The sequence below is a fragment of the Capsicum annuum genome, chromosome 3 (genome assembly GCF_002878395.1).
Source record: "Capsicum annuum cultivar UCD-10X-F1 chromosome 3, UCD10Xv1.1, whole genome shotgun sequence".
In the NCBI taxonomy this organism is placed as follows: Eukaryota; Viridiplantae; Streptophyta; class Magnoliopsida; order Solanales; family Solanaceae; genus Capsicum; species Capsicum annuum.
The window spans coordinates 36171319-36198417 of NC_061113.1; the positions used below are offsets into that span (position 1 = coordinate 36171319).

The following is a 27099-nucleotide window of genomic DNA, read 5'->3' on the forward strand; positions in this document are numbered from 1 at the left end:
ATTGGGAAGCAATGCTATGAATATTCTAGTTTGCCTTAGGGATTAGATTAGAGCAGAACGAAGAAATCTAGGAATGGAGGTGGAGCCAAAAGACGAACAGAATATTGAAGAAATTATGACTTCAAGGGAGAGCTCAGCACAATCAAGTCCAATACATGGTTTTGTTCCCATTGATTTTGACTATCCTATGGCAGTTCCCGTTAATATTAACATGAATAAGTTGAAAAAAATGATGCGAGATTTGTAATTTTTCATTCATGTAAATTATAAGTTTTGGATCATTTTCCAATCAATAAAATACAACATTCATTCACTCCTTATTTTGTAATTTTTTGCATTTAAATTAAATTTCTTGTTTGAATTAAATACTTTTAATATATTACTATCAAGTGTATACACCTTGTATATAGTGTATACATGTTGTATGTATATTGTTTCAAGTGATATTTTAAGTAGTATATATTCTACATATATGTCTATATATATGTGTATAAGTTTCTAAAGTAGTATAATATGTAATATATAATATGTTACTTTTAATATATTAGTATCAAACTTTACACTAAGTAATAAACATAACAAACATATATACACATAATGAAAAAATAAATATCTTTTAAGTTCAAATACAATGAAAACATATAAGAATATATGTTCAAAACTTCAACTATTATTATATTAAGTAGCATACATTGTAATCTTGTATATGTGTTTCCTAGAGTACTATAATATGTAATGTATATATCTTTCAACTTTCAAGTGCTATTTAAAGTAGTATATATTCTACATAAATGTGTATATATTTTCTATGTACTCTAAAGTAGTATATATTTAGTGTATATATGTTGTATGTATATTATGTAGAATAGTATATATATTGTATTGTACGTATATATGCGCATATATTTCCCATAGAATCTAAACTAGTATCTATTTAAAGTGTACACGCGTATATATTTTCTAAAGTAGTATATATTACGTGTATATATGTTGTATGTATATTATGTAGAATAGTATATATATTGTATTATACGTATATATATGAATATATTTCTTATAGAATATAAACTAGTATATATTTAAAGTATACAAGCGTATATGTTTTCTAAAGTAGTATATATTTAGTGTATATATGTTGTATGTATATTATGTAGAATAGTATATATACTGTATTGTTCGTATATATGTGCATATATTTTCTATAGAATTTAAACTAGTATCTATTTAAAGTATACACGCGTATATGTTTTCTAAAGTAGTATATATTTAGTGTATATATATTGTATGTATATTATGTAGAATAGTACATATATTGTATTGTATGTATATATGTGCATATATTTCCTATAGAATCTAAACTAGTATCTATTTAAAGTATACACGCGTATATATTTTCTAAAGTAGTGTATATTTATTGTATATATGTTGTATGTATATTATTTAACGTTTTTAAAATGTATATAGGTGTGTATATATTGAAAATTTTTTGAAAATATGAATTTATTTATTTTTTAATTTTGAGTGGTTTTGATTGCTCAAAATCGGATAATTCTTAAGTGGGCCGGTTTCGATCTATTTGAGCACATTTTACTGTTTGGGCCCGGCCTGGCCCAGCTCGTTTACAATGACCCGGTACCGGAACCGGCCCAAAACTGGTAAATTTTCACGGGCCGATGCTGGTTTGACCCGAACCAGCCCACTTAACAGGCTTTCTCATCAATTTTAAGATATATCATAGACATATTATGAGCCATTGTATCGTCATCTTTTCGAGAGCCCAGAAACCATTTTAACGTGTCATTTTGTACAACGAAATAATTGTTATTCTGAATTTTCAGTAAGAATATGCCTCTATATATTAATTGAAAGCTTCAACAAATTGAACTACAGTGCAGGAATTTGAAACATCTCCAAATTAATTAAACAACACCACAATGTGCTGGGATTTGAATTTCACTCTAAGTGAACTTCTAGCAATTTATTATTCCCTCCACCTGAAAATAGGTATTACTTTAGCATATAACATTATCCCAAAATACTAGGTAATTCTTCTCATCCGTCTAGCGTTGGTGAACAGAGTTACTTAGTCCTGCTGACTACCATTGATGGGAGGTGACAAGTATCTTATGAATTTAGTCGAGGTGTGTGAAACCTGGTCTAGACACCAAAGTTATCAAAAAAAGAAAAACAAAATAAGTGTCTCATCTTCAAAATAGTGCTATTTCAACTTTACTCTTATATTAAAGGGCTATTTCTCTAATAGTGCTCAATTTTCAAGAAATATTACCCCTACGTTCTTAAATATTTGTCATCCTTACTAACAATAGATATTTTATAATTAATTGTTTCTTTTTATTTTGTTACTCTTAGTCATAAATATGGAGAGATGTTAATATGGTGTAAAAGAGAGAAGTAATATTTGATAGAAATGAGTGAGAAATAAGGATAATTTAGTCAAATTATCTTTTAGTTAATTATTTTTTAAGGGACGTGCAAACAAAAAATGTGACATATATTTTTGGAAAGAAGAGTGTAATAAATAAGGATGATTTAGTAAACTATGTCTTCTATTCACTTTTTCCCTTTCACATTTATTTGTCACTATTTTTTTTAATTTGATTTTCATTTTTACTTGTCATTTTTGACAAATCAAAAAAAGACGAAAAAAAATCATGTTTTTACCCTTAGCATTAATTATTTATTCTCTAAATCGTTTTTCAATATCGATTACTAAGCATCAATTAATTGAGGTAATATGATAAAGTCACTATACTAATAATTATTTTCTTATTAGGTAAGTCATGTGAAAAAGTTGTTAGAATTTGCCCTGAATTTTCTACTTTACCTGATTTTCTACCATAATTAGAATTACCTTTTTAGTAGAAAAAGATTTCCTCGTTGTAAAATATCTCTTTCCCTATTAGGTTTATTCTTTATTTGGTGAAGGGTTTTATACCTTTATTTCTACAATAAAAGATCTCTCTTCTTAAATCACAATACAATAACATCCACAATGAGTTTTATACCTCTATAATAGAAGATCTCTCTTCTCATACCACAACACAATAACATCCACAATGCAGTTTTTTAAGCTTTGAGAGTTCTGTTTAGGGGGAGATTTTCACTCTAAAGTTTTTATGATTCTTTTATATTAGGTTTTATAATATGTATGTCAATTGGACAAAAAATAAAAATAATTTTATGTTTTTTAGTATTATTTTCTTTGTCATCTAATTTATCATCTCATGGTTTGCTAACTATGATTTTCCGCATGATGCCCCTCAATTTCGAACCCAACAAATGGTATCAAAGCCGGATTCAATGGTCCGAACCTATGATTCAAAAGTCTAGTGGTTTGATGAAATGAGGTCGAAAACAAGTTCAAGGCGGTTCAAATCAATTTACAATCAATTTGATGATAATGATATTTTATTCGAACTACTGTGGAGAACAAGAAGTTTCAACCATATTGCTGCATCTTTAAAAATAAAAATAAAATAATAATTTTTAATCTATTTTAAATTATGATATTTTAGACCTTATTTTTAACCATGACAAGCAGCAGCGATACAAATTATATGACGATTATGTGAAGAAGAAGGTGAAGATTGATTTGCCAGAAAATTCAGGCCAAGGGAGATTTATTTGGATTTGTCCTGAATTTTCTACTTTACCTGATTTTCTACCATAATTAGAATTACCTTTCTAGTGGAAAAAGGTTTGTTCGTTATAAAAAATCTATTTCCCTATTAGGTTTACCTTATTTTCTACCATGTGGAAAAAGTTTCCTTGTTGTAAAAGATCTCTTTTCTATTAGGTTTATTCTTTATTAGATGAAGAGTTTTATACCTCTATAAATAAAATCTCTCTTTTCAAACCACAACATAATATCAGTCACAATGTTGCCTTTTAAGATTTGAGTTTTATTTAAGGGGAGATTTTCTCTCTTATATTTTTATGATTTCTTTTATATTAGGTTTTATAATATGTAGGCCAATTGGCCAAAATATATAATAATTTTTAATGCTTTTTAGTATTATTTTTTTTGTCGTCTAATTTATCATCTCATAGTTTATAAACTATAAACTTCTGCATGATGCTCTCTAAATTTTTAATCCAATAAAAATAATAAGTAAAAGTAAACGAAGAGGTACTACTTTTCATAATAAGTGTGAAATAAACTAAGCAAAAGGAAAAATATAGAAACCAAATCTTGAGAAAAGGAGTTCAAACATCATCACTGAAAAACAGGAATAATTAGCTTGCACGAATTATTAATCTGTCTTATTTCTTATTCATATTGTACATTTGTGTCGCTTTATGTGACATACTTTTATATTTTATCAATTCTAAAAAGGATATTACTTTTTTATATTAGAAAAGAATTTAACTATAAAGTTATCATTTTACCTTTAGTGAATTGCACAAATGTCCAAATTTTGTTTTGAACCATAAATTTAAAAATTAGACATTTTTCTTATACTTCATATATAATCAAATGATCTCACATAAAGTAAAATGAGTAATGAATAATAGGAAAACATGAAGCCATGGATGGTGAAAGAAGTGAGAGGAAGACCACTTGTAACCCACAGTAGTTGTAGTAACTCTCACCAGCTACAAAGGTAAATCTAGAATTTGAACATTATAAGTTGTCACCGTGAATGACATCCATTAACCATCCGGTAACAGAATCATCTAATGCGAATCATTACCAAACATTTAGCCATTTTTAAGACAAGATAATTCATTAATCCACTCTAAATCATAAAATATCTCGAAAACCAAGAAACAATATTGTGCGAAAATCAACATCTAGCTATTACAATCCCCAAGATTCAAAAGTCATCGTACAAGACTTCTAGAAGAAAACATGTTTAGGAATATCTCAAAAGTAAAAAAACACTGAAAAGCCTCATTGTTCGAAATGAAGGAAAACATCAATGTGAAGATCCATGACAGTCTAAAGAAGTAGTGTTCACCTTTGGATCAATATCAGTTGTTAACAACTAGAGAAAAGATCATATCTGACCCTCTGGGACACTTTCTACACTCAACCAAAAGAAGAGCACGTGATAGCAGCAGTACCAATCACTATGTACTAATACGTATCATAGGCCGACTCAACTTAATAACATGTTGTAGACACGTAATCTTGCCCCTCAAAAATTAATTTTTTTCTCATTTTTACCTCTCCCTACCTTACCCCCTACCTATCCTGTACCCTACCTAACCTCACCTAAACACCCCCTAGTTCCCTCACCCACTCCCAATAACTATACTGCCATTTTTTTTCTTTATCTAATAGCAACACACACAATACAAGACACAGACATAACTCGCTTTTTTTTTCATTCCATTAATCACTCTCACAATAACAACACACAGCCACTTACCCTCACGACGCACACAGAGACCCTCACCGGAGAAGACCCGAACACACACCTATGAGAGAAAAAATGAAGATCGAATAGAAAATGTGAGAAAGAGAACAAGTGAGAGAGAGAGCTGGTCGGAGTAAGAGAGAAACGGAGAGATTTGGTTGGAGGAGAACAGAAAAAATGAGAGAGAGAGATTGCGCGTGAGAGAGAAGAGAGAAACAACAACTCGTTCACGCTACTGTTCTGACGTCCTTTTTGTCATCGAAAAACGGCATCTCCTTATCAAAAATAAAAACAGCCGGTCAAGTTTAGTGTCAAACCCATAAAAAATAGTCGGGTTTAGATACAAAATAGATTGTGATTCAAGAGTTATAATCTGGTCCGTAAGTCAAGAGTTATAATCTGGTCCTCCATATTGCTCCAAGTCGAAGAGAAAGTTATGGCCAACAAGGATACCGAGGTTGCTGTCACTAATCAGATAGGGAGTTCGGGGAATGAAAATTTAGGAGCTAATGAAGAGATTTGAAAATTAAGGTAGTAAATGATAGAAATGCATAGAGCTCAGGCTAACGGGTTGCCTCCTCCTCCATATCTGGATGATCTCGACAATACTTCGAATTACCCGTCAATGTCTCAAGTATAGTTTTCTGGTCTCACTGATATGCTCCAACATGCACCAGGATTCATACCATGTCAGTAGTATCCTGGCACTTCTAGTGTGCCCTTGTCAGCTCTGCAACAAAGGCCTACTGCCCATTTAGCACCGCTTGGGGAACCTGTGTTCGTGGCTTCTCTCTCATCTGAAGCTACTACTTTTGATGTTCATCCACCGCTTGTGCCTCGCTACTCTATGAGAGATCATGTATTGAATATTTTGGGTGATCAGCATTATGCTCCCGGGGCCATATTTGAGTCGACTGGTCCTTATGGCTACACTTGACCTCTCAAATTTCCTCTTAACACTGAGAACCTTTCTGTGACAAAAGAATAGGAGGGCATGACACAAAAATTAAAGAGTTTCAAACAAGCCATGAGAAACTTGCAGGGGCTCGGGGATTACAAAAGTGTCTCGTATAAAATCTGTGTATGTTTCCAGGTGTTAATCTCCCTCTTGGTTTTAAAATGCAGAAGTTTGAGAAGTATGACGGACACGGTGATCCACTGGAACATTTGAGGTGCTAAACCAATTAAGAGGTGCCGGAGGTAAAAAAGAATTACTCATGGATAATTTCATTGAGAGCCTTTCGAGTCTAGCCTTAGAGTGGTTTGTGGATCAGGTCATCGATAAGTGGATTAGTTGGGATGGCTTGGCTAATAAAATTATACAATACTTTCATTATAATATGAAGCTGATTCCTGATGATAAATCCCTGACTAATATGAAGAAGAAGAAGAAGAAGAAGAAGAGCACCAAAAGCTTCAGGAAGTACGCAATAAAGTGGCGTGAACAGGCCACCAGGGTAAAGCCTCCGATGAAAGAGAATAAATTGGTAGAGGTCTTCATTCAGGTACAAGATGAGACCTATTATCAACACTTATTGCCTGCATTAGGCAAGACATTTATTGAGGTTCTCAAAATGGGGAAAATGATAGAGGATGAAATTAAGACCGGTCGCATTGTGAGTTTTACAACATTGAAAGCGACTACTCAAGCAATTCAAAAGGGTTCAAGAAATTTTGGAGGGAATAAGAATGAGGAAGATGTAACTATTATTGCAGTTGGACAACGGGAACATTCGAGAAGACCGCGTCATTGTTACCCTCATGTTCAAGCCCAAGTTCATACATAAGCTCTACATAATCACTCCCAAAATCCATTATACTTCATTCCCCCATCTCCATATCCAGTATATAATGCACAACCATATATTCAACCCCTATCTTACCCACAATGACGTGTACCAACTCCTCAGAGTCATACTTCAGCTCCACAAACATACAAAAGCCCTTCTAGGCCCGACTTTTGATCCAAGCCAAATAATGAAATGAGGCAGAAGTCAAGGGATAGTTTCACACTAATTGGAGAGTCGTATGCTAATTTATTTTAGAGATTGGTACAGTGAGGTATGATCACTCCTCTCCTTGGGTATACTCCTGACCCGCATTTAAGAAATTTTGATCCTAATGTGTGATGCGCATATCATTATGATGTTTAGGGTCATAGTATTAAAGATTGTCATGCTTTGAAAAGAGAGATAGAAAAGATGATTCAAGATAAATCGATTATGGTACAACACATTGACAAAGGTGAAAGCTCTAGTCATGCTGATGTGCAAATCGGTGGCTAAAATGTCAAGGTCAGCAATTGAGAAGTCACTCCTCTCCTTAATTAGAAAGATTGTTGGTAGTTTATTTTGTTTTCCTTTCTGTTTTTTAAATTATTTCAGGATTGTAGTTCGAAATCTATTTTGTTTTGTGTCTCTGTTGTCTTTGTTTAACCTTTTTTATTTTTCTTTCAATGTAATGTGGTGTCTCTTGTTGTTTTGTCTTATGTTAAGTTGTTTGTTTGTCCTTTTTTACACAATACATTTTATGATGGTTGTAGTGTTATGACATATTTGGGGAATTTTCAGCCAGATCTTAAAATTCAGTTTAATCATGAAACATCGAATTCGAGGGCTAAAATTAGGGAAAAAAAGACATCTGAGAAATAGGTAGAGTATTAAGACATTTGGTGACCATGCTGAAGCCTTCTTTAAAAATTAAGGCAATTATTTTGAGAATCACAAGAATAACTTGGTCATCAATTGAAAGGCATGTCTCAATTAGGTCAAATAGTGAACGCGAGATTCCTATTCAAGAGAAACAGGAAGATAATCGCTCCACGAAAGCATGAGTCATTCAATGTGAGGGACGTACAACAAATGTAGAGTTGTATGTTTGACAAGTGTAGAAGAATAAGTGGCACACATGCTCGGTTAAGTTAATATTGTTAAAGTGTCACAAATGATCTTAACCTTTACTTCATATTGCATGATGTGTACTTACATTTTCAAGGATTAATATGACGAAGGCATTTCATTCTGCTATCCAAATATTGTGTCATCTTTTGTTTACCCCATTTGAGATTTTGTGTTATTTTATTTCATACCCCTCTGTTGGAATCAAGATAGAGTCAGCAAAGCTCAAAAGAAAAGTGTCGAGCAAAAGAATAGAGTCAGAAAAGTTTCCAAAAAAAGAAGAAAAAGAGAAAATGAGTCAAAAGGAAAGAAAAGTGATGAGTGCCAAGAAAAATAGAGTTAGAAAAGCTTCAAAGAGAAAAAGAGTCAATAAAAGGAAAAAGAAATCATAATCAAGCAAAATAACAAGTTGTCGGAACTATGTGTGACCTGATTCCCCTTTCTCAGGGGTGAGATACGTAGGCAGTCCTATTCTGGACTCGGTCCAACCAAATAAATAATTTAGAATAGCCCAGTTACAAAAACTAGGGCATGAGTTAATCTTCGTTATTTAAGTCAATTCCAAAAGTTGTAAGACCCACCCCACTTCAAGTATCGTTTGGGCCTCATGTCATCCTTTCTTTCTACCCCTATCCAAAAGCCTAGTTATAACTAAAGAAAGAACTTCAGATCAATATTTGTGAATGTTAAGGCTAAGCATACAATAGATATGATGAGGCATTTGGGTACTACTTATCTTCCTCATCTTAAGTAATAAAATAAGAGAGTCTTATTAGTGAAAACCCGCACGGGTAGTGTAAGACTACTGTAAGTTGAGAGAAATAAAAATGAGAGATCCTTATTGGTGAAACCCCCATGGGCACCATAAGGCAAGGGTGAAAAAAATAAGAGAGGTTCGTTGGCGAAAACCCTTCAAGGTGCCACTAGCAGAATGAGGTCTCTGAATGCAACTGGCCCAAAGAAGTAACTCAGTTTCGGGGTCATTAACTCAAGTATAATTGGTAGAAATTTTAGATTGAAAGATCAGACAACCTAATCCAAAATGCATGGCATAATCATTAGAGTTGACTGTCACTTTCAAATAAATTTTTCTTCTCTCTATTTCAATGGAGACATTCATTGCCTTTTCTTTCCTCTTTATATTTTTATTTGTGTTTTCTTGAATCAATTATTCAAATGGAAAGTCATTTTTCTCATGTCTTTGAGTCAATTCCATGTCAAAACAAGTGAGAAAAGATTTCAAAATTGGCTACCAACTTCTTCAATTTCACAAAGCAAGACAAAAGGCCGACACATGAAAGAGACATGATTATGAGCTTAAATAAGGCATGTAGAAAGTTTTATCAAAAGACAAGTCTGGGAACTCCTTAAAATACCAAGTTCAAAGGGTTTATGTGAGGAGCATGGCAAAGCAGAGATATTGTGTTTGTTTCAGAGTCAATATTAATAATCTGAGTTTGGGTCAATGATGCAGCAAGTCAATGACTTATGCTAATGGTTGGAAGCAAGGTTAAATGTGACGAGGGCAAGAGCGATTATCGGAAAAGCTAAAGCCATAGACCAGCCACCATGTTTTTAAACTAATAAGTTTTCTTTGTATGAAATAGGAACACATGTTACCTTCAAATCAAGGATTTCAAAGCCTAAACATCAAAGGTCGTAATTCCTCATTTCTGCAAATGCAAGAGCAGTGATGTTGTACAGGTTTGGTAATCGCAATCATGGTAAAACCCATAATACAATATCCCTTGAAGATACACTTTCTTGTCCGGGTAATTTAAGTTTTTTTATTAGGTGATGCACTTTCTAAATTAAACCTTCACTCCTAGAAGCCGCATTTGCTAGTTGAGTCCTTTCATTTAATTTTTAGGAGATGTATTTCCTTGTTTAGGTAATTTAAGCGCCATTTGTAAGGAGACACATTTTCTTGGTTGGATAATTTAAGTGGAATTTGTAAGGAGACGCATTTCCATGGGTAATTCAAGTGGCATTTGTAAGGAGACGCATTTTCTTGTCTGGATAATTTAAGTGGTATTTGTAACGAGACGCATTTCCTTGTTTGGGTAATTTAAGTGGACTTTGTAAAGAGACGCATTTCCTTAGTTGGGTAATTTAAGTGGAATTTGTAAGGAGACGCATTTCCTTGGTTGATTCAAGTGGAATTTGTAAGGAGACACATTTCCTTGTCTGGATAATTTAAGTGACATTTGTAAGGAGATGCATTTCCTTGTTTGGATAATTCAAGCGGTATATGTAGGGAGATGCATTTCCTTGTTCAGATAATTCAAGCGGCATTTGTAAGGAGACGCATTTCCTTGGGCAATTCAAACGACATTTGTAAGGAGACATATTTCCTTACCTAGATAATTCAAGTGGCATTTGTAAGGAGAAACACTTTTTTGATTGGGTAATTCGAATTTTACTTGTTAGGTGATGCACTTCCTAACTTAAGTCTTGACTCCTGGGAAATTCACTTTCTAGTCGAGTCATTCCACTTGACCCTTAGGAGACACACTTCCTTGGTGGGTCTTCAAGTTTTGCTTGTTAGGTGGTTCACTTCCTAACTTAAGCCTTTACTTCTAGAAAATGTACTTTCTAGTTGAGTAGTTAACCCTTATGAGACCCACTTCCTTGTTAGGATAGTTCATGTTTGGCTTGCTAGGTGACATACTTTCTAACTTAAACCTTTACTCCTAGAAGATGCACTTTCTGGTCGAGACCTTCCATGCAACCCCTAGGAGATGCACCTCCTTATCTGAGTAATTCAGGTTTCATTTATTAGGTGATGAACTTCCTAAATTGAACCTTCACTCCTAGAAGCCGCATTTTCTAATCGAGTTATCGCACTTAACCCTTAGGAGACGCACTTCCTTGTCAGTTTTCATTTGTCAAGTGGCACACTTCCTAGCTTAAACCTTTATCTCTAGAAGATGGACTTTCTAGTTGGAATTCCTCACTTTAATTCTTAGGAGATGCACTTCCTAGTTTTGGTCATTTAATTTTACTCTCAAGAGGTGCATTTCTTGGTCAGAGTCTTAATTCATCATTGCAACATGCAAGTAGTTATGATTGGATTTGACATTCGCAAAATTTTTTTAATGATAAACTGGGGCAAAAAATTAATTCCTGTTATTTGGAACTGTACTTTTTATGGCAAATGGAATCTCTCTTTATAATAATCTGTGTTTGGAATAATTTTCTTTCTAGTTTTGATGTGATTTCATGAGACCGCCTGGAGAGCAAGGTGAAGAAATGGAAAGTCAAGAAACAATGTGAAGATGTTGAAAGTCAAGTAACAAGGTGAAGAAATTAAAAGTCAAGAAACAAGTTGAAGAAATTGCAAGTCAGGAGCCCGCCTGAAGAATAGGGTGATGAAATAACAAGTCAATAGTCAAGGGAAACTGCATAGATAGGACTTCTATAATTTTATTTATGTTTTTAACTTGTAATTTTTAACAAGTCGGGACCTCACTCGACTCTTCAACTCGATTGTGCTTCTTTCTTCTATTTCTTTCGTTTGAATAGTGGTCGGGTCAAAATTTTGTCTCACTGTCTACTTCTTTGTCTGAAAAAACTTTGTGCTTACATCCAAAGAGGGGCATAATGTAGACATGTAATCTTGCCCCTCAAAAATTAAATTTTTCTCATTTTTACCTCTCTCTACCCTACCCCCTACCTATACCCTACCCCACCTAACCTCACCTGACACCCCCAGTTCCTTCACCCATTCCCAATAACTATGCTGCCATTTTTTTTGTTTCTCTAACAGCAACACACACAATACATACCTCTTATTTTTCATTCCATTCATCATCTCATAATAACAACACACAGTCACTCACCCTCACGACACACAAAGAGACCCTCACCAAAAAAAACCCGCACACACACACACTTGTGAGATAAAAAATAAAAATCGAAGAGAGGACATGAGAAAGAGAACAAGTGACAGAGAGAGAGTTGGTCGAAGTAAGAGAGAAACGGAGAGAGCTGGTCGAAGTGAGAGAGAAATGGAGAGATCTGGTCGGAGGAGAAGAGAAAAATGAAAGACAGAAGAGATTGTGCTAGAGAGAGAAGAGAGAAACAACAACTCATTCACGCTACTGCTCCAGAGACCTTTTCATCACTGAAAAACAGTGTCTCCTCCCCTGAAACAGCAACAGTCGGTCAAGTCTAGTGTCAAACCCATCGAAAACAACTGGGTTTGGGCACAAAACAGATTACGAGTCAAGATTTATAATTTGGGTTTTGTGTCGAGTTTTGAATTGAGGTTTTACGGGCGCGATTCTATCTTTGCTATATTAAAATAGATAATTGAGGTCCAATTCTTCAACTCTTTCTCTTTATTTCATCTTAAATTTGGGAAATTGATTTTATAATTATGTGTTGGATGATGATGATGATTGAGTGATTTTGTTGACTTTGATGTTACTTGTTATGGATAATTTATTATGGTATGAATTCAATATTGGTATAGGTTGGATAACCATGTCTCGTATAAGAAATTTCCATGTCTCGTATAAGAAATTTCTATTAAAAAACTATTTGGGGGAAGGGATTGAAAATCGGTAAAAGTGAATATCGACTTGTGTTGATTAATTGGTCTGTTTGATTTGGAATGGATGTTAAATTCATCGAACTTGACAGTATCATGTATTAGGCCGGATAATCGATCGTAAAATGTTAGGTTGGGTAGGCAAAACTTAGGGATTGTTGATCATTGAATGTTTGGAATGTTTGTTGAATGGTTTTATTTTTCTCGCATTCAGAAAATGTATTCATTTTGCCGGGGAATGCCTCGAGATCATTTGCATTTATTCACCGGGGAATTCCCCGACATATTATGTAGGCGGGATATGTTCGTGATCAAGGCCCGAGGCATCGAGTAAAGCATAATTAGAATAATTTAGGTTTTAATTTTAGTATTTTATTTTGGTTTGTAATAAATTGGACTGGGCACTATTTTTGGGACTTTGAGTGTTTTGGTTGTTTGTTTTCGTGTTTATGTGTTTGTGGGTTTATACATTCATAGTTTCATGCTAGCCGATATACTCCATAAAGCGACCGTGGTCGAACCACGGGATCGAGGGGTGCCTAACACCTCTCCCTCGATCAACAGAATTCCTTAATCGAAATCTTTGTTCGTGGATCAGTTTTAAAGAGTCAAACCATTTTTTAAAAAGGATTTCCAATGGTGACTTGGTACACCAAATTTATGTCAAGTGGCGACTCTAAGTTCAAATGAAAAAAAAATTCTTTTCAAAATAAATTTCATCTTTTGTCACTTAATAATAAAACTCTTTCAAACTTAAAATCTACTCATTTTGGTGAAAAAAGGGGTGTGACACATGTATACATCATAAAACAAACAATAAATAGACCGGCATCAAGACATAACAAGTAAATCAACGAATCAACTGATACATCGATAATGGACAAACAATACCCATAAACAAGCCCCTTAACCAACAAGATTATCATCCATATCATAAACAACTACGAAATCAACAACCATAATGTAAATCGAAACTATGTCCATTTTAACTCCACAATTAGAACATTGTTAGATCGTTAACATCTTATTATCCATATAACCTCTCAAATCACACTAGTTTGTACACATGCTAAGAGACTTATTTGTCAATCTAGTCATGATCTGTAGGGGACAATCTAAGTCCATGTACCATGCCGGTGTGGTACCAATCCTTCTTAATAAGTAACATCCATAGCCATATCTATATTGATGTGGTATCTAATCCTTTATAATCATATTATATTCACTTTATGAAATATACTATCTCTCAGAATACAATACAGTGTACTAAATTTACAATACACTTACAATCATCATATTTCGATCAAGTTCAATAGTAAATTATCTATTCATACGAGTGTCAACGAACCTAACCATCATTAATTACAAGCATGTCTAAAGACAAATCAACAAGAATCCAGTTTAGGATCATTGCAGACAATCAAATTGAGTTTAAATTCCATATAAACTATAACCTACCTGAATCGAAAAACACAAAAGCAGGTTAATCCACAAGAGCCTTGCCTTTTCTCAGCACCTCGGAATGTTCAAAGTCTAAAAACAACAATGTAAGAGTAATTAATCATTTATTCTCCAATTCTAAGCCTTAGGGATTAAAACCAACTGATTTTACCCCTTTCCTAGCCTAAATCATAGTATAAGGATTTTTCAACCATTAGTTTACCCCAAATCTCCATAATTCACCTTCAAGGGAAGAAATTTCTATGCTAGGAAGTGTTAATTAACAACCTAGAATCATTATTAAACAATTTCACACTTACCAAAGAATTTTTCATCAATAATGAAAAATATAGGGCTTAAATACAAAAATTCCATCATCAATCCCTATTCTAATCACTCTACTAATTAAACGATGTTATAAGGAAGTAATAATCTTACCTTTTGGTGAAAATCACCCCAAGGTATAGAAAATCGCCTCTCTCAAGCCTAAGTATGCCCCCTTAAATTTTTGGAAATAAAACACTAGAAAATAAAAATTGAAGCACTAAACTCTCGATGACCGCAGCAGCGGCACCTGGCCGCTATAGAGGCCTTGCTAAAGTGGCCTAACCTTCCCTCGCTCATGTCGCCCAATGGCTGGTTAGTAGTCACAGTGGCCTCACCGCAGCAGTGACCTAGCCGTGACAACGGTAACTAAACAGTAGCTTGGGGGAGCTTCAACTAAACACACTTGGATTTTTGACAACAAAACTTAAATCTAACGTGACAACCTCAACAATCGAAGTTTTACTAACCCAAATTTTATTTTAAAATTTTTTACAAAATCCTACACCTTTCTACTATCCATTAATGCTCACTACGCCACCAAATACTACACCACAAGAGACAAATCATCTCTTAACCACCCAACCAGGTTTTCGTCAGAAACCAATGTAGCTTGAGATTTTATTAACTCTCGTCCTAGAAAAAACTCTACTCAGGCAGCTACACCATACCCCGTGCTATAATGATGGGACAAGTCGTTAGCAGGTTCGAGTTTGAGATTTTAAAACACATACATTTGATATACTAGGTTCCCAATTTAAATCTAAATATTATACTTGTTTAGTGACCGTAATATTTTGTTATGTCTCTTGAATTGCTTTGATCAAACTAATTATTTCTTCCATCATACTTCAATATGAAGTTACCATCCCCTGTCCAAAATCATCATATGGTGGATTAATTACATCATTCAAGGAACAAAAATCTCAAAAATCAACTACACATTCAGCAAGATGGTAAAAGTTCAATATCATGGTGAAAAGTGCAACCACATACAGGTAGATCAAGAAAGCGGACAAATAACAAGAAAAAAACATCAATTTAGGCAATCATCTCAAATTCCACAAATGCCAAAAATTGACTAAAACACTCGCTCCACGTCAAATTGTGACTACTACTGAGTAGCGAGGGCAATGGGCGGTGCGGCTACCGAGCGGTGCGGGTTTTAAGTTATGTAACGGTGCGCGTTTTAAGTTATGTGGGGCGGGGTGGGTTAACATAATTTTTTAAAAAAATTGTGCGGTGCGGGTTGCGGGTATATGCGGATTTAAATTTAAAAAAGCTAAAAATTAGTATTATTCTCGTTAATATACCTAAAATTATATGTATTCTTTACTTAAAATTTTATGAGATATTTAAAATATCATGTATAACACTATAAATAAATAATTTTATAACTTTTTTAATAGCTCTATTCATTTTAATAAAAATATAATATTTGATCATTACTTGTACATGTGATACTTTTTGACAGTTTCTTAGTGAAAATGATATAATAGAAATTAATTTTTATTTTCAAGTTGTAGATTTGGAAATATTATGATTTTCAATGGAGTTACAAATTTTTTAAAAAATAAAATAAAATAAAAACATGGGATGATGCGATGTGGGTATGCACGGGTATGAATGTGGATCGGATTTATGTGGGTTAAAGGTGATGCGATGCGGCGTGGTTTTAAAACTTGCGGGTTTAGAAAAAAACTCACACCGCACCATTGTCATCCCTACAATACTAGTTTATAAAGCAAAGAAATGACCGGTCGGGCATAAGATAGATCACGAAAAAACCTATAATAAATGGAGCACCTAAGAAGGTTATATTATGTTATTCACAAAATGAAATTCATTAGACCTTCAACAATCGAAATATAGCAGTCAAAAGCAGCTCATGAATAATCTTGAAAGTCTTCGCAGCAGCAAACACCTACTTTATTTTTTGGTTCTCGCCATGTCTTCATGTTATTAACACCTACGATATGATAGGGATCCTACCACCAGCAGCCAGGATTTGCTGCTCCAGCTGCATTATCAAACAAGACAGATCAGATCGTTTCTTGAGCTAATTTGCAAACTTTCAGATTCTGAAATCCTTTTTTACTTTAGAAAGCATTAGTATGTATGAAATACATATGTCAAGGTCTTTGATTATCAAAGAAAGTTTAAAATGAAAGCTTAAGATGTTTTCGGACGTTGTTGAACTTTAAGGAACAAAAAGAGGTTCTTTCTGAAACAAAGAGGATATGAGCCATATTTCTCTATAGAAGAAACTTTGACGCCAGGAATTTAATGTTCCACAGCTTAATGAAGGCGACAAGAAGAGCTAACTTTTCCAATCAGTTGTAATCTACAAGTCAAAAAGATCAGTCATTAGAGATTCAAGGACCAAATAATCATTGGATAGAAAAGGTTGAAAAAGGAAACGAAAAGGTGAGAGAGGTTGACATCTTATTTGGTTGCCAAGCACTACGCCTTAAAGTTAAAAATTCCAAACTTAAAGAACATGTTGTGTCAAGGAGTTCATAAACTATGACACAGATCTCATTTGTGAAAACAAGTCAGTGATTAAGCGCAGGAGAACCTACCAATATAAACTGTTAAGCTACAACGCAGTTCTAGTATTATTATCACTATCTAGATAAAACTTATTTAGAACGAAATGGTGGTTGATCTGGTACTTCTTTGGATTCTTAGTGGAGTACTGACCTTAAACAAAGTCTCAAGTTTATTCTTCTCAAGAAAATATATATTCACGCTTGGCATGCTGCAGACATTGCATACACCTGCACCCAAAACAAGAAAAGAACCTTACTTATCCCAGAAGTACAAAATTGTGGTTGTCAAGATCAGAAACACAATCTTGAAAACCAAAATTTGAAACGGGACAAGTCATTTGTGTAAACAATTCTTCAACCTGTTTTTTCGAATCAGGAACTATGTACATCAACCTTAAACACAAATTACTAGATTTATGTTTTAGATTATCCCATAGATCAAACTGTTAGAACAATAATGATAATTGTACAAGAAATTCAAAATAAAACTTGCTTGGATTAGAGGCACGCTAATACGCTTCTTGAAGATAGTTGGAGTTTCTCCCACGAGCAAACGGAAGAACAAGTGACAACTCTATCTTCGGGATTCAACTAAGCCACAAAACAAGTAGCATTCAAGAAGGTTGCTCTTCTATTCTTGAATTGGTGATTTCACCATTTGATCAATGTCTCTCTAGTGTTTTCAAGGGGAAAGTAGTTTTGAGTGCTTGTCTTTTCAAACCAAAGAAAACACTATTTATAGGATGAAAGTTTTATGCATGAGAAGCATATTAATTAAGTAATAGTTAATAGGTTCATGTATGTTTTAAAACAAAAAATGTCATTCTTTCAAGAACCTATAACGTAAAACTTAATGAATAATGAATTTGTCAAATACATTTTCTTTGTAACTCAAAACTTATGAATAATGAATTTATCAAATTCATTTCCTTTGTAACTCAAAACTTTAAGTGATGCATTTTTTTCAAAACTAATTGAAACATAACTCTTAAAAATCTTTAACCAATGTATTTGTTTCAAAATTTATTGAAACATAAAATCAACAATCCCCCACTTGTTTCAAGAAATTTTATCTTTAAAAAACAAAATTCATTTGAGACATCAATCTAGCAACATGCATCAATAATGATGTCTTTTGGACTTGAACCATTAGCTAGTGAAGACTTTCTAAATCATTGACTACTTAGTGAACAAATCTTGAACTAAGTGGTTCATTGAATGAAGTAGAAAAATACTCCATGCATATTGCTATGTTCCGATGAAAATCAAAATCCTTTGACACCTTATGGTCATGTGTCCCGAATCCTTTTAGCTAAGTGCTTTAAGATTTTCCTGTAAAAATCTTATTGAAGCGGCCTCCACTTCGCACTTAGTGCGGTGAATTCATCAAGAGTAACTTTGCATACTCCGACTAAGTAGTCTATGAATTTCATTAAGAGAAATTAATCTCATCCTCCTTTACAACAAAGTATTAGTAAATCTATCAAGAGTGTTTCTACACACTCCAACCGAAATCGGTGTATAGACTTAATAAGAGAATATAATCTCATTCTTTTCGTTTGTAGGAATACTGTCAAATCTATCAAGAGTGTTATTATTTACTCCAACCGATATTGGTCTTATAGATTTATCAAGATAATAAATCTCAACTTATGCACATCTACCCACTCTCTAGGGAAAATAGAAATTTTATTGATGTGCGTCACAATTGTAACTTTACTTGTTTTTCCCTTTGAACCTAAGATTACATCATTAGGTAGGGTTACCATAAAGTACAATCAATCTACAACAGGCTTTATTCCCATCCCATTACAAGTTTGTACCACCAATTCCTTGTCTAACCCTTTAGACAAAGGATCTGCTAAATTGAGTTTGGACTTCACATATTGAAGCGATATTATGCCATCCTCCAATAATATTCTCACATGATTGTGTTTGATACGAACTTGTCTTGACTTGCCATTGTAACAATCACTTGAAGCCTGAAATATAGCAGCTTTATTATCACAATATATAGTCAAAGGTGGTATTGGCTTACCCCATAATGGAATATCTATCAGCATACTCCGCAGCTAATCAGCTTCTTCTCCAGTAGAAGACATAGCGATAAATTCTGACTCCATGGTTGAGTGAGTAATACATGTCTGCTTATTTGATCTCCAAGATATTGCTGCTCCAGCCAAAGTGAAAATCCAAGCAGTAATAGATTTAGAGTCATTCAGATCAGAATTCCAAGTAGCATCACTATAGCCTTCAAGAACTGCTGGAAAGGTAGAATAATGCAGGGTAACATTTATTGTACCCTTCAGATACCTTAAAACACGAATTAAGGCATTCCAATGCTCAACTCCAGGGCTACCAGTAAACTTGCTCAAAGTTCCTACAGCATAACCAATATCTGGCTTGGTACAATGCATGGCATATATAAGACTCCCAACCATCTGAGAATATGTCAATTGATCAAGAATATCACCAGAGTTTTGTACTAGTTTGATGCTAGGATCAAATGGTGTAGGAGCAGGCTTGTCGTTAAAATAACCAAACCTCTTTAGAACCTTCTCAATATAACTTGATTGAGTAAGAGTCAAACCACTTGCCGATCTTACAATTTTAATGCCTAAAATTGCATCAACTTCTCTAAGATTTTTTATTTCAAACTGAGAAGCAAGAAAATATTTTGTTTCTTTGACTCTTTCCATATCAGTTCCAAAGATCAACATGTCATCTACATAAAGACATATTATAACACCAGAATTTTCTTAAAATTTACTAAATTTGCAGATATCTCCAGCATTGATTAAGTAGCCATTAGAAATCATAACTTTTCTAAATTTATCATGCCATTGTTTTGGAGCTTGTTTTAATCCATAAAGAGATTTAAGAAGTTTACAAACTTTACGTTATTGACTAGGATTGACAAATCCTTCTGGTTGTTTCATGTAGACTTCTTCGTCTAGATCTCCATTCAGGAATGCAGTTTTCACATCCATCTAATGAATCACAAGACCATGAATTGCTGCTAGAGCAATCAAGAGACGAATAGAGGTCATCCAAGCTACAAGTGCAAAAGTATCAAAATAATCAATATCTTTCAATTGAGTAAAGCCTTTAGCTACCAAACAAGTTTTGTACTTATCTAAAGTACCATCGAATTTTATTTTATTTCGAAAAATCCATCGACAATCAATTGGTTTACATCCAGGAGGAAGATCTGACAATATCCATGTATTATTAGATAATATAGAATGCATTTAATCATCAATGGCTTCACGCCAAAATGGAGCATCATGTGAAGACATAGCTTTAGCATAACTTTCAGGATCCTTTTCAACCAAATAAGCTTGAAAATCAGGTCCAAAGTCTTTTGATTTGGCTGATCTTGAACTACGTCTTGGCTGACTTTCTTCCAATGGCTCAACTATTTTCCTTTTAAGAGGAGGAATAGAAGAGCTTGAATCTTGTTCAAAAGAATCTTTTTTCTTGGGATATATATGCTAAAAAATGTTAGCATGTAAAGATTCAATAATTATGTGAGGACTTGGGGTCTCAAGATTTAAAAATCTATAAGCCTTACTGGTTTGTGAATAACCAATAAACACACAGTATACTCCTCTATATCCAATCTTGGTTAAATGTTGATTTGGTAATCGAACCTGAGCCAAGCAACCCCATACTTTAAAATAATTTATATTTGGTTTTAGATTATTCCAAAGCTCATATGGAGATGCATCATGATTCCTGGAAGTAATTCTATTCAAAATATGACATGCTGAAAGCAACGCTTCAGTCCACAAATTTTCAGATATACCAGATCCATAAAGCATAGAATTAACCATTTCTATGAAAGTCCTATTTTTTCTTTCTTCTATACCATTTTGTTGTGGTGTATAGGACATGGTCAATTGTTTTTCAATGCCTTCTCTCTCACAAAAATTAATAAAATCTGACTTTAAGTACTCTCCACCTCTATCAAACCTAATAGACTTAATTTTCACACTCAATTTATTTTCAACTTCTGCTTTATATGTTTTGGAAGTCTCAAATGTTTCATCTTTTGTTTTCAATGGAAAGACATAAGTATATCTTGAGTAGTTATCAATAAAAGTGATAAAATACCTCTTTTCATGACGTGACAAATAATTCATCTCACAAATATTAGTGTGGATTAATTGCATAAGTGTGGAAGTCCTTACAACTGTCTTAAAGGGCTTCTTAGTAATCTTGCATTTACTACAAGTAAGACACTTAGTAGTATAATTCTTTCCACAATCTTTGATTAATATATTATTCACCATAAATTGAATGGATCTAAAATTCACATGTCCCAAACGTTCATGCCATAAGTCCAGAGACTCCACAAGATAAGCAAAAATATTTTCATTTTCAATATTGAGTTTAAACATTCCATTTGTAACATAACCTTTTACAACAAACATGCCATTTTTAGATAAAATAAACTTATCTGCCTCAAAAACCATTTTAAAACCATGCTTCGAAAGAAGCGTACCTAACACCAAGTTCTTTCGAATATCAGGAACATGCAATACGTCCATCAATGTAACTATCTTTTCGGAAGTAAACTTAAGTTCAACAGTTCCTTTTCCCACAACTTTAGTAGAGAAGGAGTTTCCCATATATACAATTTTACCATCCCCCACTAATTCATAAGTCTTGAAAGAATTTTGGTTACTTGATATGTGACGAGTTGCGCCAGTACCTATCCACCATTCCACTTGATCTATGTGACGAGTTGCGCCAGTATCTATCCACCATTCCACTTGATCTTCCGCTACAAATACTTCTGTGACCTTTGCCACAAGATCATCTTTTTTATTTTTATTTGCTTTTTCTTTCTTCTATTCGGCTTTGAGAATTCTACAATCACGCGCATAGTGACCAACTTTGTGACAATGATGGCATTCACCAGATTTAAAATTGGCACCATTATGCTTGAAATTTGTAGTCTTCTTTGCCTTTGAAAAATTCTTATTTTCATGTTCCTTCTTGTTTGATTTTTCTTCAACCATATGAGCTTTCATGACAGGTTCCTTCAAACTATTATTATCGCGCCATCGTGTGTCTTGTTCAATTTGCAAGTGTTGCAATAATTGTTTAAGAGTCAAATCTTCTTTTTTGTGTAAGAGTTTGCTTCGGTACTCTTTCCAAGGTGAAGGAAGTTTTGATACAATAGCACCAACATGAAAATTTTCATCAAGAGCAATTCCAGATATAGCAATTTTATTAGCTATAAGTTGGAATTCTTGTACTTGTTCAGTGATTGACTTGTCATCAACCATTTTGAACTCCATATAATTTGAAACGAGAAATTTCTTAGAACTCGCCTCTTCGGCTAAATAAATAGCTTGAAGAGTGTCCCATATCTCTTTAGCATATTTGCACTTAACATACTATTGATCATAATATTTGTTAGACATTCCTCCAAAAAAATAATTCTTGCATAAATAATCATCATATTGTCATTTGGCAATTTGTTCTTTAATCAAAGTAGCCTCGTCAAATGCTACCTCAGAACCAGGAGTATTAGGGCAAGGTTCTTCAAGAACATATGCCAACTTTAATCTTTTTAAAAAGAATTCCATCTTTCCACGCCATCTAGGAAAGTCTTTGCCATCAAAAATTTCAAAATTAGGATAAGGCAAAGATGGAATACTATTTGATATTGATGTAGAAGCCATAGAGACAATTATCTTCAAATTGTTAGAACAATAATGATAATTGTACAAGAAATTCAAAATAAAACTTTCTTGGCTTAGAGGCACGGTAATACGTTTCTTGAAGATATTTGGAGTCTCTCCCACGAGAAAACAGAATAACAACTGACAACTCTATCTTTGGGATTCAACTAAGCCACAAAACAAGTAGCATTCAAGAAGGTTGCTCTTCTATTCTTGAATTGGTGATTTCACCATTTGATCAATGTCTCTCTAGTGTTTTCAAGGAAAAAGTAGTTTTGAGTGCTTATCTTTTCAAAACAAAGAAAACACTATTTATAGGATGAAAGTTTCATGCATGAGAAGCATATTAATTAAGTAATAGTTAATAGGTTCATGTTGTTTTAAAACAAAAAAATGTCATTCTTTCAAGAAACTATAACGTAAAACTTAATGAATAATGAATTTGTCAAATACATTTTCTTTGTAACTCAAAACTTATGAATAATGAATTTATCAAATTCATTTCCTTTGTAACTCAAAACTTTAAGTGATGCATTTGTTTCAAAACTAATTGAAACATAACTCTTAAAAATCTTTAACCAATGTATTTGTTTCAAAATTTATTGAAACATAAAATCAACACAAACTTATTATGAGGGAACACTAAATTAAACTAAAACACCCATTCACCATATGTTTGAGTTAAGATGTCAAATAACACCCAATTTTGGCTCTATATGGCCCGAACTACTGAATCAGATGACTTGACACTGAGCGTACTAAGATAGATATCATTTTTCGAAACTATGCTCGCTAAATTACTTTATTTTTCCAATAATAGCTCATATTATGCAGTTTGATGCTTTCAACCTAGCTAACATATTCTCTTAAACCATGGTACAACGAGATTATGATAATTCGAAGAAAAGCAAACACATGTGTCTGAGAAAAGCTGAGCCAGACAAAGTTCAAATGTTACGTTTTCAGAACCTAGCTAGCATGTTCTCTTAAATCACGGTATACCAAAGATTATCATAATTCAAAGAAAAAAATTCAAATGTATCTTAGAAAACGTGAGCCAGACAAAGTGTAAATGCTGCCTTTCCAGATTCTCCATAATGGGGTCCACTTGGGAACAAAAGTAGATATAACGAAAATCTTGCGTAGTATGGTAATTTAGAACTTTAAACATGTAACTTAAGTGTTTTTCTGGCACTGCAAAGCTACTTGAAGAAATGACATTCGTAAGATATAATTATATAAACAAGTACAAACTGGTCTAAATCTTCAATCTATCTTCTAAAGCTGGAGATATCTCCTTTCTGGAGTCCAAAAGATATAACAAATAAAAGATAAAGAGATGAGAGATGTTAACAAAGATCCACTTGATTTTGTTTTATACCATCAATTTAAAGTAAGAATTATATACAGAAATATTATATGGGAAGGACAATTGTATACGCAATTAGTTATACTGAATCAAGTATATACTAAAAAAGGTCTCCTCACAAGAAGAATGTTTCAAGACTCTGGGGATTTTCTGCCAAAATGCCCATTTTTGAAAACTATTTTGCCAAATAGACACAAGTTTGAAAAAATTGGTCATATACCACTAAATTCCACATCACCACTAACTTTTTCAACTTAACAATTTCACCCACAAGTTTTATAATAATTCACTAAGTTTTCCAACTTAACAACTTCACCCACAAGTTTTATAATAATTCACTAACTTTTCCAACTTAACAACTTCACCCACAAGTTTTATAATAATTCACTTTAACCCAATATTTTCAACTTAATAAATTCACCCACAAGTTTCTAATAATACACTTGAACCCACTTCATCATCCACCATTATATATAAAATATATTGGGTTTCTAAAAATAATTAAGAAAAATCCAATAGCTTAAAATAGAAGCTTCCATTTTCCTCCAAAAAGTTTTGATTTCAGCCACTTTTCCAGCGTTATTTTCCAGCGATCAACTCTAAATCAGTCCACAAACATCATAAGCTTGTTCATTGCATCCATTGTTACCCCATTTATTTGTTATCTTCTCAAACACACTTTCCACCATTGTTAAAAAGCTTTAAATCACTCACATTACTCAAAACCACTTCAGAAAGTACATTACAACAGGTCAGGCAACTCCAAGTTTATTTCTCTATTTCATAAACCCAACGATCATTGATTAGAAGCAATATTTGCAATTTTAAGTTTTTGGACGGATATCTACTCAGTCATCGACCATGCATACATCCCGACATAAACCTTCAACATAATCTACCATCGACCAAATGTTAATTCTAGAATGTCTATAGCAGAATTTGTTCAGGTTTCTAGTGATTTCATGGGAGAATGGGAGGAGACTCCCAAATATTAGAAATGAAAATCTTTTACTAAAATGACATTGCCCATTGCGGTTCGCCGTTGTGGTTCATATGATGACTTGGTTGTAAGCGTAATGGAAAATGAGAATCTAGATTACGCGCTGAGCAATACGGTGTTTAGTTATCTAATGCATTTGAGGAAAAAGGTGCATCCTACGATCATAAATAATGATAAACGTGTGCCGTTATACATGGTGGATGTTGATGGCTTTAGGCCTATTTTAAGAATAAATGTAGTTGAGGAGCCCTTTAAAGAACCGTTGAATTCATCACCACCCCCACCTAAGTGCCTGTCAGTCGACGACGATTTGAATGATTATGAGAACGATGGCGATCATCCAATTAATATGAAAGATATTTCTATGCATATTGAATACGTTTTATTGGACTCACAAGATGCGGAAGAAGATTGTGGAACGGAATCACAACCAAGAAATTTCTTCGCCGATGAAACCAATTTTAATCATGATCAAATATTTTTGGACAAGAAAGAGCTGAAAATGCTACTAGACGGAGCATCGGTGAGGCAGTCTTTTAATTATTTTATGCAGAAGAGCTGCACCAAATTGTTGAAGGAGAAATGTGTATCTCATGGTTGCGGTTGGTTGTTGTGGGCAAGGAAGTATGAATCATTGAAAATTTTTTGCATATACAAGTATGTTGGGTTCCATACGTGCGGTGTTGAACACGCCACGAACAAACATAAGAAAATCTCATCGAGATGATTGTTTTACTATGCGTAAATTATTTTTGTGATGGTAAGGGTTCAAGCTTAAGAGAAATTCAGAGGATTGTGTTTAGGGAGATGCTTGTTCAATGAATACAATTGTAGACTGACTTGATTAAATTCACGAAGAGTAAAAATTATGTGATAATAAATTCAGATCACATATATATTCGATCAAAGATAAGAAAATCGATCTATACTACACCAGATAATATTTTATACACTATCATCAATCTTAGACACTGTCACTCCTCGACTAGACATATAGGTCAATCGTAAATATTATGAATTGATGAATCATCAGTAGCTTGTAGTTTGACAAAAAAAATTAAATTAAAAAAATTTAAACACATAATCACATGATTTGAAGGTGGTGAAAGAAAATAATTAAATTAAAAAAGTTTAAACACATAATTACTTGAACTGTTGGTTAAACAAACAATCTTGAACTGTTGGTGAAACTTAATAGACTGTCATCGATGTTGACCCATGTCAATCCCATGTAAAAAATATACTTGTGCTTTGAGGGTCCATCAATTCATTTGGTCTATCGTAGATCTACATTGTAGGTCGTGCATCGATTACTCTCTTGATCATTTGTAGATCACATAGATCTATGTACATGGTTATAGGCCCTCACTTGGATGTTGTTTAAAAATAAATAATTAAATAAAAAATAAATAAATTATGGATTTCTACACATATGAAGGAGTTTAAACAAGTCACATGATCTTGTTAGAGCTTATACAAATTGGGGGTGGTGATTGAAGGATTATGTGGATGAAAAGTGGTTGAAAAATCAACATCCTCAAAGTAATATTCGTCAAAGCACAAGTATGTTTTGAAGATGTTGATTGCATTTGATGACTACCCATCCATATACTCTTTTGATTTGGGGTGGTCATTGAAGGAGTGTGTGGATGGATAGGCATCAAATACAACCAACATCTTCAAAACGTACTTGTGCTTTGACAAACATTACTCTTAGGATATTGTTTGTTCAACCACTACCCATCCACACACACCTTAATTCACCACTCCTGATTTGTATAAGCTCTAATATGATTATGTGACTTGTTTAAACTCACTCATATGTGTAGAATTCCACACTATATTTATTTTTTATTATTTATGTATTTTTAAACAACATGAT

General features: G+C 33.5%; 1 pseudogene; it reads right to left on the bottom strand.

Moving 5' to 3' along the window:
* Window positions 1–16569: 16569 nt before the first annotated feature.
* The window catches only part of LOC107865465, a 31271-nt pseudogene continuing 20741 nt past the window's right edge, over window positions 16570–27099 (bottom strand).